The sequence below is a fragment of the Corvus moneduloides genome, chromosome 7 (assembly GCF_009650955.1).
Source record: "Corvus moneduloides isolate bCorMon1 chromosome 7, bCorMon1.pri, whole genome shotgun sequence".
In the NCBI taxonomy this organism is placed as follows: Eukaryota; Metazoa; Chordata; class Aves; order Passeriformes; family Corvidae; genus Corvus; species Corvus moneduloides.
In genome coordinates, this window is record NC_045482.1 from 7,905,667 (window position 1) to 7,918,550 (window position 12,884).

General features: G+C 38.6%; 1 protein-coding gene across 2 annotated transcripts in view; it reads right to left on the bottom strand.

Moving 5' to 3' along the window:
* COL5A2 (collagen type V alpha 2 chain) overlaps positions 1 to 12,884 on the bottom strand; it is a 172,290-nt gene that overhangs the window by 127,226 nt on the left and 32,180 nt on the right. Inside the window, exon 2 of one of the 2 annotated variants that reach the window (XM_032114536.1) lies at positions 8,594 to 8,684. The gene's annotated coding sequence lies outside the window, so the exon portion shown is untranslated. Of the gene's footprint in view, positions 1 to 8,593; positions 8,687 to 12,884 lie in introns of those variants that run through there. The other variant, XM_032114537.1, reaches the window with a different exon arrangement.

Here is a 12,884-nt window from a genome sequence, read left to right on the forward strand (position 1 = left end):
CATCAAATAAAGATGTTTGTTACTTCTCTTGGAATCAGAAAATGCCTGCATATACCATGTATATAACACTAATGGTCAGGATAAATTGGCTTAAATTCTCTGGTTTGCAGACAGCAAAAATGAAAAGGCAATGCAACTGTTGACTCAGGATGTTCATCATGTCATACTAATACTGCCTTGTGCCACTGTCTGCAAATGTCTTTCAAATCAGGTGCCTCTGTTGAACTGCACCTCTTTTTTCACTAAAACAAACACTGTCCTTCCTGGGAGGCTGTTGTGTAGTTTCCTTCGTATTGTCTCTTGTTCAAAGGAGCCAGTTTAGAAGAAGCAAAACAAAGCAAAGATCCAGGGCTGGAAAAGATGCTCAGTCACATCTTGCTAAAGGCACACATCTTGATTTCTGCATGAGAAGCAATATAAAGACTTCCTGTAGGTAAAACTACAATGACTGCCTCTTTGAAGCTTGTCTTCAAAAGTCAAAGTCTGCTGCAAAACCTAAATCCTACTCTTGGATGGAGAGAGAAGTTTCCCTCCTTCCAGTATTCTCAGTCTGAGAGATGCCAGGCCTTCTCTGCCTTCCCTCACAGAGATTCCCAACTCCTATATAATAGTACTTCATTTTGCACTTGATACTTCTAGACGTTGTTACAAAAGAAATTTCTACCAATTTCCTCTTCAGTATTGAACTTGATAGAGAGTAAAAAATTTCTCTAAAGCCAAAATCATGCTCAAAGATGACGGGGAAAAAAAAGAAGAAAATAATTCAGCATTTCAGAGAATTTGATGGGGGTCAAACATCCATGCCAAGTAACACCCAACAGTGAGAAGTTGCTGTGTTATCATAATAACAAGATTATTTAGATATATGCATGAAGACACTTAAACTGTGCATACTGCATGTACTTGTGCACAGCAGAGAGCCTGCAGTGGCTGGATGCTTTATTTAGGCAAGAGTTACCCATCTGTAACCGCAGGAGGGAGTTGGCAGATGGAGCTCTGGAGTTCCCTGCTGGAATCCTGCCAGGGCGCTGCCGTAACCAATTCCTCTCTTCTGAAAAGCAGACGGAGACCTTGCATGTCATACGCTAAAGCTGTTAAAGAGCACTGAGAACCAGAGACTGATTTCCTCTGCTTTGTTCTTTGCAGATCTATTTGTACCTGATGGAGGTATGTGGAAAACTCCCACCTCTCTAAGACAACAGCTTCATATACTGCTTCTGTACAAGTATGAAGAACAGTAAGGACACAATGCAGTTTTGATTCCAGTTTTTAGACCAGAATAACCTAAAAATCTTTTCACAACCATATGGCAATTCTCATTACTACTTCCAAATAACAAAAATCACACTGAATTAATGTTTTTTTTAAAACTCTGAAGAATCTTAATTCTAAAATGCTTGCACTTCTAATCTTACAAACTAACATAAAATAAAAATCAAAATTGAAGGTGCAATATTTTTTTTTCCTGATTAAATATCTTCCACCAAGTGGTTTAGTGGTATATAAAGAAAGAAGAATAGCTAGTACATAAAGCAGGAAACATTTCATTAAAGGAAAGCACTTTGAAGTTCACTCAGGCTTTGTTCTTTTACAGCTTTGCTCATGTGCATCCCTAAGCAGGGAGCACAGACACAGGCGACATGGTTTCCTTCTGTTATCCTGCCTTTTTCATGGGCATGTTACTCAAGGGAAGGGATATTTAGCCTGGTTTCCAGACAGAGAGCACTTCTCTGCAAATTCCAGTCGTAGCCAAAGCATAGCATAACTGTTGCCACCTCTACTGCTCAGACACATCTTCTGTTTCACACAGAAGCTATTTGGAAAAGATGAGAGAGTTTTCAGTAGGAGCAGGGAACTTTTTTTTCATTCGGTGGAGACTAAACACAGACTTTTCTGGAACTCAGCTTTGACACTGGATGAAAGTAATAGTTGCAATCATAAAGCTGAGCTATTCTTTCAGCTCACATGGAAAACTTGTACAAAGTAAATGGCTATTTCATGAGCTTCTCAGATTGGAGCAAAAGGCATGTCATGAGTGGGTGTTAGCCTGGAGAAAGTGCTTGCTTTCTCCTTTAGCTGCTAAGCAGAGCTTATGCAATAAGATATGCTCCTCCAGAAATGTATGTTTTCCTGCTTGTAGAACCCGAAACCTCTGACTTGCTCTAATATACTGTGGTTTTCTGCCTTCTGCTTTCCAGCCAGAGAAGACAATCTACCCGATCACATAGAAAAACAACATCTCAATGGAGAAAGACACCCTCCTCAATGTAGATTATCCAGACACGCAGTAAACTGCTCTTCATCCAAGCCCTCTCCATGCTGCACTGTATCTGGAGCACTTGCACTGCCTGCAGCTCCCTTTCCCCACACTGGCCCTGGAGGAACACCCTGCCAGCCTCAGCCACCTTGCATTTATTGGGACACCAGCCATTCTTCTTCTCAGCTCAGTAACACTGCAAGTCATGATTTTTTAAGGAAAAAGGAATAGAAAAAGCTGTACATTAAAGTCCAAAATATACTGGAAAAGAGAAATAAGCCATAGCTCACTGACCACAAAGACAAACTACTTGGCTTGGGATAACTGCTGAGGCAGCAGCCTCAGCTGCCTGGGGCAACTGGAATATTCAGCAATCATCTCCTCAGCTGGCACAGTTCACACAGAATTTTAAGGAAACACAAACCAACAGTTCACTTTTCTTTTAAAGCTACAAGGGAAATTGCAGTGGACTTCAATTCAGGAGCAGCTCAGACAACATGAATCTAAGAATAATAATCTTATCAGCTACTTCCAGGCAAGACACATCTTTTACTTGTATTAAAAATGCAATTGAGAAATCAAAGTTTTAGAGCAAAGTCCTTTCAGTGTTGTTACAAGAAGTGACATCCCTAGGCACAGATAAAAGTTTGCAGCTTGAGCTGGCCACAAACTTCTTGCAGACGCTGTTTTACACACCTACCTGTAATGTCCCTTTTATGAATGCACTTATAGATAAACAGCAAGGCACTTCCAACTTACATAAAAGCTCTCTCTTTTATGAGAGAGAAAGTGCTCTTGGGACAGTGTTTGTTAACACTTTAAGTCCAAATATTTTCCAGACTGCAAACCCAGTTAATATTAATGAAAAATGTACCTAAAGCATGAAACACACATGTATTTCAATTCTATGCATATATGTAAATATGATATCTATTTATATAATGTTTAGTAAAAACCCACAAATATTTAGGACATTTAATCTGCAGTATGCTACTTGGATGAATAATCTATCCTCACATCCTTGGAATACCAGTATATATGAGTTTATAATATCTTAACTTTATGTCCTTCTTGGCTTGTCTACTGCTAGATCACATCACTGTATGTAACTTGTCAACAGTTACATGTCTACAGTCACCAAAGGGTTAAGTCTGATGGAGCAGAAAATATTTTACAAATCAGAAAGCCTTTATAGTGTGCTGTTCATGTTGCAGGGACTCTTCAAATTGCTTCCAAACAGTGCTATTTTTATAATGCCTTCACAAAAGCAAATCCTATCCTACCCATTCACAACTTCAGTGCAGCTTTAGACGAAAACTGGATGTGTCATAAATCAATCTTTGCCCAAACTGTTGAACAAAAACTCAGATACAACTTCAGATAAAGCATTAAGGAGGTCAGGACAGGAATTGTCGAAGTCCTCTCCAGCCCTCCTTTTTAAACTCCACTCTTGCTGTCTGTGGGAACTGTTCATCCTAATTCCTGGAGGGTTTTGGTTTTCTTTTTTTTCCTCAGTAAGTTAACTAGAACATGAGCAGCCATTCACAAACAAAACCAAGAAGTACTGACTGCTACCAGAGGCTCAGGAGCAAAAGGGAAGAGTAGCAAGGGAGGACCAGGAAGGCAGACACTGTAAATGTTTTTGTTGTTCCTGTTACAGTTCCTTCATTACCGTTTTACTTGGTCTGACATGACTGAATTTTTCTACTGCTTTTCTGAAGCAATATTCCAGACCTGCATGGGGCCTTGAAGTTTCCCCTCTGTCAGTAACATACAGCACTTCTGCACAGCAATAACCTGGAACTACTGCCAATACCCAGCAGAAGGAGAGTCATACCTACAGTATTAATTTCTCCCATATAGTTTCCACTGAATAATTCATAGACAGGTCTTTGTCTTTCATACCCACGCGATGCTCCATCAGCTTTTTACAGACTGAGGGAAAGGTGTCCTTTTACTCCTCTCTAGAGTATCTATGGAAATTTGAGCCAGGGCAAAGTGCCAGACATCAGAAAACCCTGAGACCACTGCCCATATGGGTTTTCGATGCGTTACATCAAAGGCACTTAATTCACAGCTTAACTCTGAGAGTTAGATTACTAATACATAGCATATAAGAAGGGAATTAGAGTCATTTACAAGTGCCTTTTTAAAATTTTTCTTCCAATTACTGTAAAATTAGTTGTCAGCAAATGTCACCCAGTAAGCGATAAGCACCTCAAGGTGACAACAGTTCCCATACCACTGCCAAGAAGGGGCGTGGGGCAGGCACTGCTTCTTTGGGATTTGGCATTGTGTTCACTACTGCATTCCCCTCTCCGCCTTTCTAATTTTGCACTATTCTTGTCCTACAGGCATGGAGTATTTATAAAACTTTTTCACCCCAAAAATACACTCTAGAACATCTATTAAATTTCACTTTTCCAAGGATGTTCAGGGAAATAGTCTGGTAACAGTTTAACCCACTGTGAAAACAAACCCCTTAATAACAGGCAAATTTTTTGGTTTTTCAGCTTAATCTAAAAAGAGCAATTGGACTGCAGAGTTTTAGGAAGTATATTCTGTTGACTTATACATTTATTAAACTGGGGAACTCATGATTTGGCCACTGTGAGTTTTCACATTCACATTAAAAATAGCATATCATGGGTTTATAACACTATAGACCCTCAGGTTTGAGTTGGTTTTGGGTTGGGTTTTTTTGGGGGTGTGGGGTGCATGCATTTACTTCTTTATTAAAACTATAGAACACCGAAATCAGCATTTTAGTTGGTTTGGAATTTTGTTGTTGCTAGAGGTTTCTTTCGGCTGTTCCTCTCTTTACAAGTTCTCTCATAATTTTTCATCAGTGTAATTATTAAAACAGTGTTAGATCCTTCACCACAATTTATTATTCATTTTCCCATACAGTGTTGCAGTGGGGATACTGCAACACGCATATATCAAACCAGGAGTCCCGTGGAAAGGAAATATATATGGACAGACAGATTCTTGATAGCTGTTTCAGAGATGTTTATTTCTCCAGCCGCATGGCCGGGGCTCTGCCGAGGAACTGTTCCAGTCACGGGACCAAGGGTCCTTCTGCCCGCGCAGGGAACACAAACCAACCAACGGGAACGAGGCTGAGCAGGGGCAGGGAAGCCCCGTGTCTGTGCCCTCAGGGCCCCTCTCCCAGGACAACATGGCAGGGGAGGGACCCCAACAATACAGTGCTTTTAGAAGCTACAAATGAAGCTGCTTTCTGAATGTTCCAGTCATTGCACAAGGTTGCAGGTAGCCATGCAGCCCTTTCCCAATACTCTGATGTACTCTGGGAAGTTTTCAAAGAATAGGAGTTCAGTGTTCCACTATAGCTGAATTTGAATGGGAATACCTCACTATACAGCTGTGAAAATCTTCCTCATAAAACCCAGTAGAATTTAGAAGTGCTTTTGAAATAAGTCACCTAGTTAAAAACACAAAACCTTATTTTTTTTTAGAATAAAATTTCCCAAAACCAAAAAAAAACATGTTTTTCAATAAAACATGAAATTTATGTGAAAATTATAGTCTAACAAATATGGAGGAAATGGTTGTATAAAAAAAAAACCCAATACTTTTTTAGAGAGATAACAAAGTTTTTCTTCTCCTTTCCCATGTATCATTTGGTCTTAAACTCCCTTTTAACAAGCCTCTTCTCTTTTCCCTTCTGCTACATAACTTAGTAAAGAATCCAAACTACCTGATGAGAATCCCAGCTAAGAAAAAACCCCACACATCTGTGCAGCATGGAAAAGCATCAGTCCCACAGTGACTTACTTCAATGCTTTAAGTGCCTGTTAAATTAAAATTCCTATGAGAGGAGAGAGGGAACAAAAGCACATGAATTCAAGCTTTATGAGCATAAAGTTTAGATTTTTTTGCTCAGTTTTAGAGAAATACAGAACAAATTCATACAATTTTAACTCTACAAGTTTTCTAGCAGGCAGAAGTTGCAAGGACTACATTACTGTGACTGATGTTACAAACGAGACTTCTTCATTCTGCCAATTTTAAATTACAGTTTTTGTGGAAGCTGTAAGAACCATGTACCAAAAACAGGATTCAGTGAAGCACCTGCGCTCAAGTGTAGTTGCTACCATTCTTTAATCATTCCAGGGAGCATCTCTGTCACAAAGCCAGGAAGCCAAAGCAGAATTCAAGATGTTAAGAAAACAGACTTCAAAGGCTAATGCAAACAATTTGTGCAAGCTTTACTGTTTTCAGAATTATTAAAACACAACCATTCTTAGATACTGCTCATATAAAATGCCCAATTATACCTTTATGACTTACAAAACTCTATATAAACAGGTATGTTATTTTGATCCAAAATATCACACCTGTAAAATCATTTTGTTGGGTAAACACAGTTCAGTAACACCACACATGCCTGCACAGAGGAACTCAAAGAGGCATTTTAGATCACCCTTTGAAAAACTGGTCACATTTTTTGTGCCACAAATGCTGGCACATACAAAAAAAATGTTACTAGTTACTGATTTTATAGTTTTTACCACCGATTCCTTAGTGTTCTAAATACTGGCTGATTTACCAGCCCCAGAGGCACAGGGAATTTGCCTGTGGGGTTTTGTGTGTCACATCTCTAATTCATAAACTTCAGGAGTTGGCCTGTAAGACCCTGTTCTCAAAAATTTTAACAGAAAACAATGAAAATTTCCCTCCTCAAGATTTATCACAACAGTAACTGACATCTCTGAAGAGTTCTGTTGGTTCAAGTAAAGATACACCAGGTCAGAACTGATATTTTCAGTTATCTTGCCTTGGTGGCAACACCACCCACATTCCTCTAGATTTCTGGAATCTAGAGGATTTGGTAATTTTTACCAAGTGGTCCCGTCCTATCACATAAGTAGAAATCCCAAAAAAAAAAAAAAAAAAAAAAAGTAGAATTTTGCAGCAGAGCTCTTTATGGTTATTTCAGAAAGATAAAAGGAAATGTTTTAGCAATTTCTATTACTGCTCTAGTTAATACCTACCAATTTTCATTTTTGTCTATACATGCAGGCAAGATTTGAAACGGCAGATACTCTGTCACATATAAGCTCTATGAGGGCAAACATCTCAAAAATCGGGTTAACAGATATATATACTCAGGTGGTAGGTTTTTGGATTTTTTGAGGGGGGGATTAGTGTAGAATTTTGGTTTGATGGGGTTTTTTGTTGTTGTTGTTTTTAAAGCAAGCAAAGTACCTAAGCAATGAAGCTACCTTACTCACTTCTCAGGAATGCAAAGAGATCAACTCCTCCACTTGACTGTTGATCCATTTTGTTCTTTCATTTAAGATGTTGCACATTTAGAAGTCCAGTTCAGAAACACCACATTCAAGGGTTACTTCCTCAAGATCTTAGTGAAGGCTACAATTCACCTACCCTGAACCTCCAGCTGACACAGCTGTGCGCTACTGGAGAAGGTTTCTTCTGACTGCTGGTCAGAAGAAAAGCTCCTACACTACCTGGCACACTTTTTCAACTCCACTTAGTACCACCTGGTTTGTGAGTTAACCTCTTAGCAACCTGGATGATTCACAACTGTCATTAAGATTTCTTTTTGCTAACAAGTGAGCACCTATTTCTTGGCTGCTGTGAGAAATAATCACAGAAACGTAATCAGTTGCAAATGCAAAGCCAGCTTTTTAATTAAAATTTTGCCATAATTGGTTGCTATACCTTTTCAAAGCTGTCTTTTCTCAGCAGTTAATTATTCTTAAAAAGACACACCTTTCAGGCATAGGTTTGCTAAGACATTACCCTATTTGAAAAAAACAATCTCTCAAGTAACCTCTAGTGTTTAAAAAAGGACAAATTTTTAAAGGGTAGGGTTTAGCACAGAAAGCCCCATTTAACAGTGGAATACATGAAATGCAGCTTTTTAATACAACATTCAGATCTTTATTTTTAAGTGCCATTGAGAGCTGTTTTTACTTGAGATCAGTGACTCTTCTCTTTCATCCACCACCACATGGAAGTGAAAGCTGGAAGAATACAGTACGTACCATAAATACAGAAAGGCATCAGTGCCCTTGGATTCAGCTCAGTGAAGTCATAGAGCAATATTTTGTTAAACGTGTTCAAGTAGTTAATTTTAACTGGAAAAGGGGGGAAAAAAGCCAAATTAATGTTAACAATGTAAGGCAGCTAACCTTTTACAGAAATTGAGCTCTAGCCTTTCCAGAAGCTGGTAGTATTAAACATGAGTAACTCAGCCTCAATAAAACCATTTCTACTGCACACTCTGATGGAGTCTTAAATATTTTAAGAATATAATAAGAATCACAAAATATTTCTGCTACTTACTGCATGCAATCTCTCCTTCAGAATAAAGACTCCATCACTCAGATCCAATCTTTTTCATCAAAATAGCTCTTTCTTGCCAAGTAGATCAAATCTGCTGATAAAAATTTCCAGTTACAACATTATATTTTAAAAATTACACATTCTGTTTTCAAACAACTGTGCCTTCCCCTGTGTAATGATTGTTGCATAGACATGTTTATGCATACAAGACAACTTTCAGGACTTGGATCAGGAGACCTGCTCCTTTTATACCACACAATAAACCCATCATTGTGATTGCTAAACTTTGTCCCAGCAGATGGATATTGTGTTTTACATGGAACACGGTACAATCTTAAATCTGGCTTTATTTGACAGGATTTTGTCTGCAATGTGGACAGGATAGCCCAGCAACTGAGGCTGGGCTACGGCCAGAAACAGTTGGACTAAAACCCAAACCTGACATCAATGGAATGCCCAGGTACAGCCTGGCTGCCCACACAGACCTGGGCAGGTTCTGTGCAAGAGCAGGTGACTGGTACAGCCTGAACAATGGCACTCATACTGTGTTCAAAACCAGAACTAAACTAAAATTGGCATTTCTCAGTTTATAAAGTCTTTCAGAGGGCGGAGTAAAAAACCGTTCAAATAACAGCATTTTATTGTCTGTTTAAATGTCTTTTAGATCTGCCCTTAGACATCTGACATGAATCTTAAGATGGGTCGATAAATACCTTCATTAACTTGGATTTAATCATTCCATGATTCTAAATCTCAGGTTGCTTGTCTGCCAACGTACAACACTTATGATAAATTCCCAAAATTAGAAAAATACAAAGAAAATTATACATTTTCATAGTTTATGAAATATAAAAACATTCAGTTTTACTTCTTATAAGAAATCATGCTGTTTGATAGAGTAAATTACAAGGTATTTTAAACTGAGATAGAGTTTATGGAACCGCTGAAAAGAACTCTGTTGATGGACTGGACAAAGCTGTCTTATAGAAGCATATTGCTGAAATCCATTACCTCCTCAAAATGTGGGGAGCCAACACTGATGCCATGGTTACAGAAACCCGGTAGTGGTGAACCCACAGCTCCCAAGGCCTCATTATCCGTGCTGAGGGAGTACATGTAATAAAACGTCATTTTCTGTAACTGGTTTTCAATTAAGGGTTATTATTGAAAATGCTGTATGAGAACTAAGTCTTAATCTAATGTCTGCTATATTCCTGGTAGGTTTTTATACTTTTAAAAATTTTATGTCACAGCTGCATACTTTACTTGGGTTGTCCATTTCTGCAAACAGATCACTAACTTCCCACAGTGCAATACAGAGGTTTTGTCAACACATTGTTCCACATATCAGCATGGTCAGATTTCTTTTCCAAAATAAAATCTTTGCAAACGGGTAAATTAAATCAGGCTGAGCATGGCAATCTGTGCAGTGCCAGAGAAGGGTCACACTGCGGGCACACAGAGTCAAGAGCCAGCCAGGTGATGCCTGCCTGGTTTGCTCAGTGCCCGACCTCATCCAACACAAGCTCATGGCAGGGACAAGGAAATGAACTGCCACATGAAGAACCCAGTAAGAGGCACAGATTTAGTCAGCTAATTTAAAGTAAGCTAGATAGAATTCCCTAGTGTTCTTAGAACTGAAGTGCAGAAAAAACACTGTTCTGCAACTGAAGTGAATGGAAAAATGCTAAGAAAGCCAGGACTGGACAAGACTTGTGAGTCACTACAGAGCTATCCAAAGGGATACAGAGGTCGTCCACTCACTAGAACGTGGGCTGAAACAGTCACTGATTTATTTTCCAAGAATCCCAATAGAGGCACTCTCAGGGGAGCACAAGACAAGAGACTTTGCCATGGTTGCAGCTACAAAGATGACTACAGTTCAGAAATTCTGGCAAACTTGAGATGCTACAGTAGGAAGTCAAAGCTGTACTCTCAAAGTTCTGAGAATGCAAGCACAGAGCAGGAAGCAAGACTTTACAATGGCATAACTGCTAGGAAAGCTTGGGAGTGGTAAATGTGTTTATTAAGTGATTTATTCATATGCATTCTTTTCAAAGAAAATATCAAGGTTTAGTGTTTGAGACTCATATTTTATGACTGAGTGTTTATAGACGGATTTGGACATCTCTCTCTGAATTACAGGGTAGTGGGCATAGAAGGAATATAGGTAGTGTTACATTTACTGCTGTACTCAGAATTCAGCTCCCCTCCTTCATTCCACAAAGTGGTGAATCCTAATTGCCTTTTTCAGGCTAGGGAAAAAGACAGCCATGTAGGACTACTTGATGAAATGAAAAATTCAGAACATAAAATTTGATATAAACCAACCTTTCTGCTTTGGGTTATGGAACAGTCTGAACTAGGTTAATGTAAGCACTAATAATTGTCTTTATTATTAATTTGAAATCAATTTCTGAAATCTACCTCTAAGGCACTAGATGATTTAATTTAATTATATAAACTGCAATTAAACTAAAACAGAACTTTGGCTAGCTACTACTTTCCTCTTCCATAATTTAAAATTGAAGCATTTAATCTGCCTGGCAGAGACATGTTTTATTTACCAGTATCCCTAGAAGCCACCAAGTTCAATCTGACTCTAAGTCCCGAAAAACCCCTGGTCTTTGACCCCCAGCAAGATGGCTTTATGTGCAACCCAGCCACCTTAATAGCAGGGGGATATAGCTCTGGAAGCTCTACTGATTGTATCTGCAGCACATGGAACTACACATTAAGGAAACTCTGACAGAAACTGGGCAGAAATAGTAGAAATTACCTTACATGACATCATAAAGCACAGGCCCCATATAATTAAATGTATAAAAACCACAGTTTTACATTAGGAATTGGGAAAGGCAATGGAAATACAGCGTGTCAATTTTTTTATTTATGAGAGATTTAAGGCTGAAGACAAAACCCTGCAATTTGGGTGCTACAAACTAATGACTTATAGAAATGATCAAAAGTGATTAAGTCACTTTTTGTCAGCTGATTTTGTCACTCTCCTGTCTGCCCCAAATTCACCTTGGGCATTATTTTCATTCTCAAAACTCAGTTTTGTGCAACACATAGGTTATTTACCTGCTTTATCATCCTTAAGTAGAATGAACAAGACCCATAATTTACTTTCCCTTCCTTGAAACCCTTCTGCTGTCAGTAGCATTTTTTCAGTGTTGCTAAAGGCAGGGCTGTATCACAGCAGCCATGCTAAAGGTCACTGAGCTGTGACTGAGAACTTTCTTGGTGCTTCCATTGCTCCACAGACCACTCTCTCTGCTTAATTCAGATGCCTGGGTTATCACTGATCATTGTTTGATGAAGGTTCTTATTCAGAGGTAAGAAAAATAGAATGAAATTTAAATTATGACCAGGGTCTCTATCCTCCCATGACTTAAATCATGGTTTAAATGGTTTAACCATTAAAGCAGAGGTGATGTTTTGCAGCAACAACCTTTTTCCTTTTTATGATAACATGTCACCATCCTGTAACATTTTTCATGGTGTATGTATTTTAAATGGGGAAAGTAATAACAAAACAGTATCAAATCACTATGCCAGATGTTGATGTAGTTGAAGAGGAATCCCAGAGATATAAGACTGGAAACTACAGTCCATCTAGGAAGCCAACCTGGAAAACATGACTAGTGCTGTGGGTAATGCTGGAGTTCGAATATCTGTATTTTCTTCCACAAATGAAAAAACTCACACCCTGGAATTTTTTAAAGCTACATATATCAATGCATGGTCTGAAAATGCTGTGAGCTTTTACATTATATTTTCTGTCTGCTTTTTAAACTAACTTCACTTTGAGTGTAGACATGACCCTTCATTTTTGTCTAGAAAAGATTGCTAATAGGAATTTAGTTAGAAATGTGCAGTTTAGAAAATATTATCCTGTGTTTTGCATCAACTGTCTATACCAAGATGGGAAATATTAATCATTGTAGCAGTCTGCCACACACAAATAGATTATTTTAACAGATGTGTGATTTAAGTAAAACTCTGAGCTCATGATGTAAAATTTGGAGTAAATCCAGTACAAGGAAAATAAAGCACAGAACTAATTAAAGGAAGAAATGTGAGAGATAGTTGTGCTAAACATTCTTCTTATTCTTGCCTTCTTAGGAGGACACCATGCTGGGCAACCTTGGGGAAGGAGAACAACTGTCTGCTCCCTGAGGAAAAAATGGGGAAGAGAGTCATCAGCCCTCACCTCTGGAAAGCTGAGTCCTGCTCAGTCATTACTTGCACACAAGAAGAGAAAGAGTGAGTGTAAAAATTCTAGACA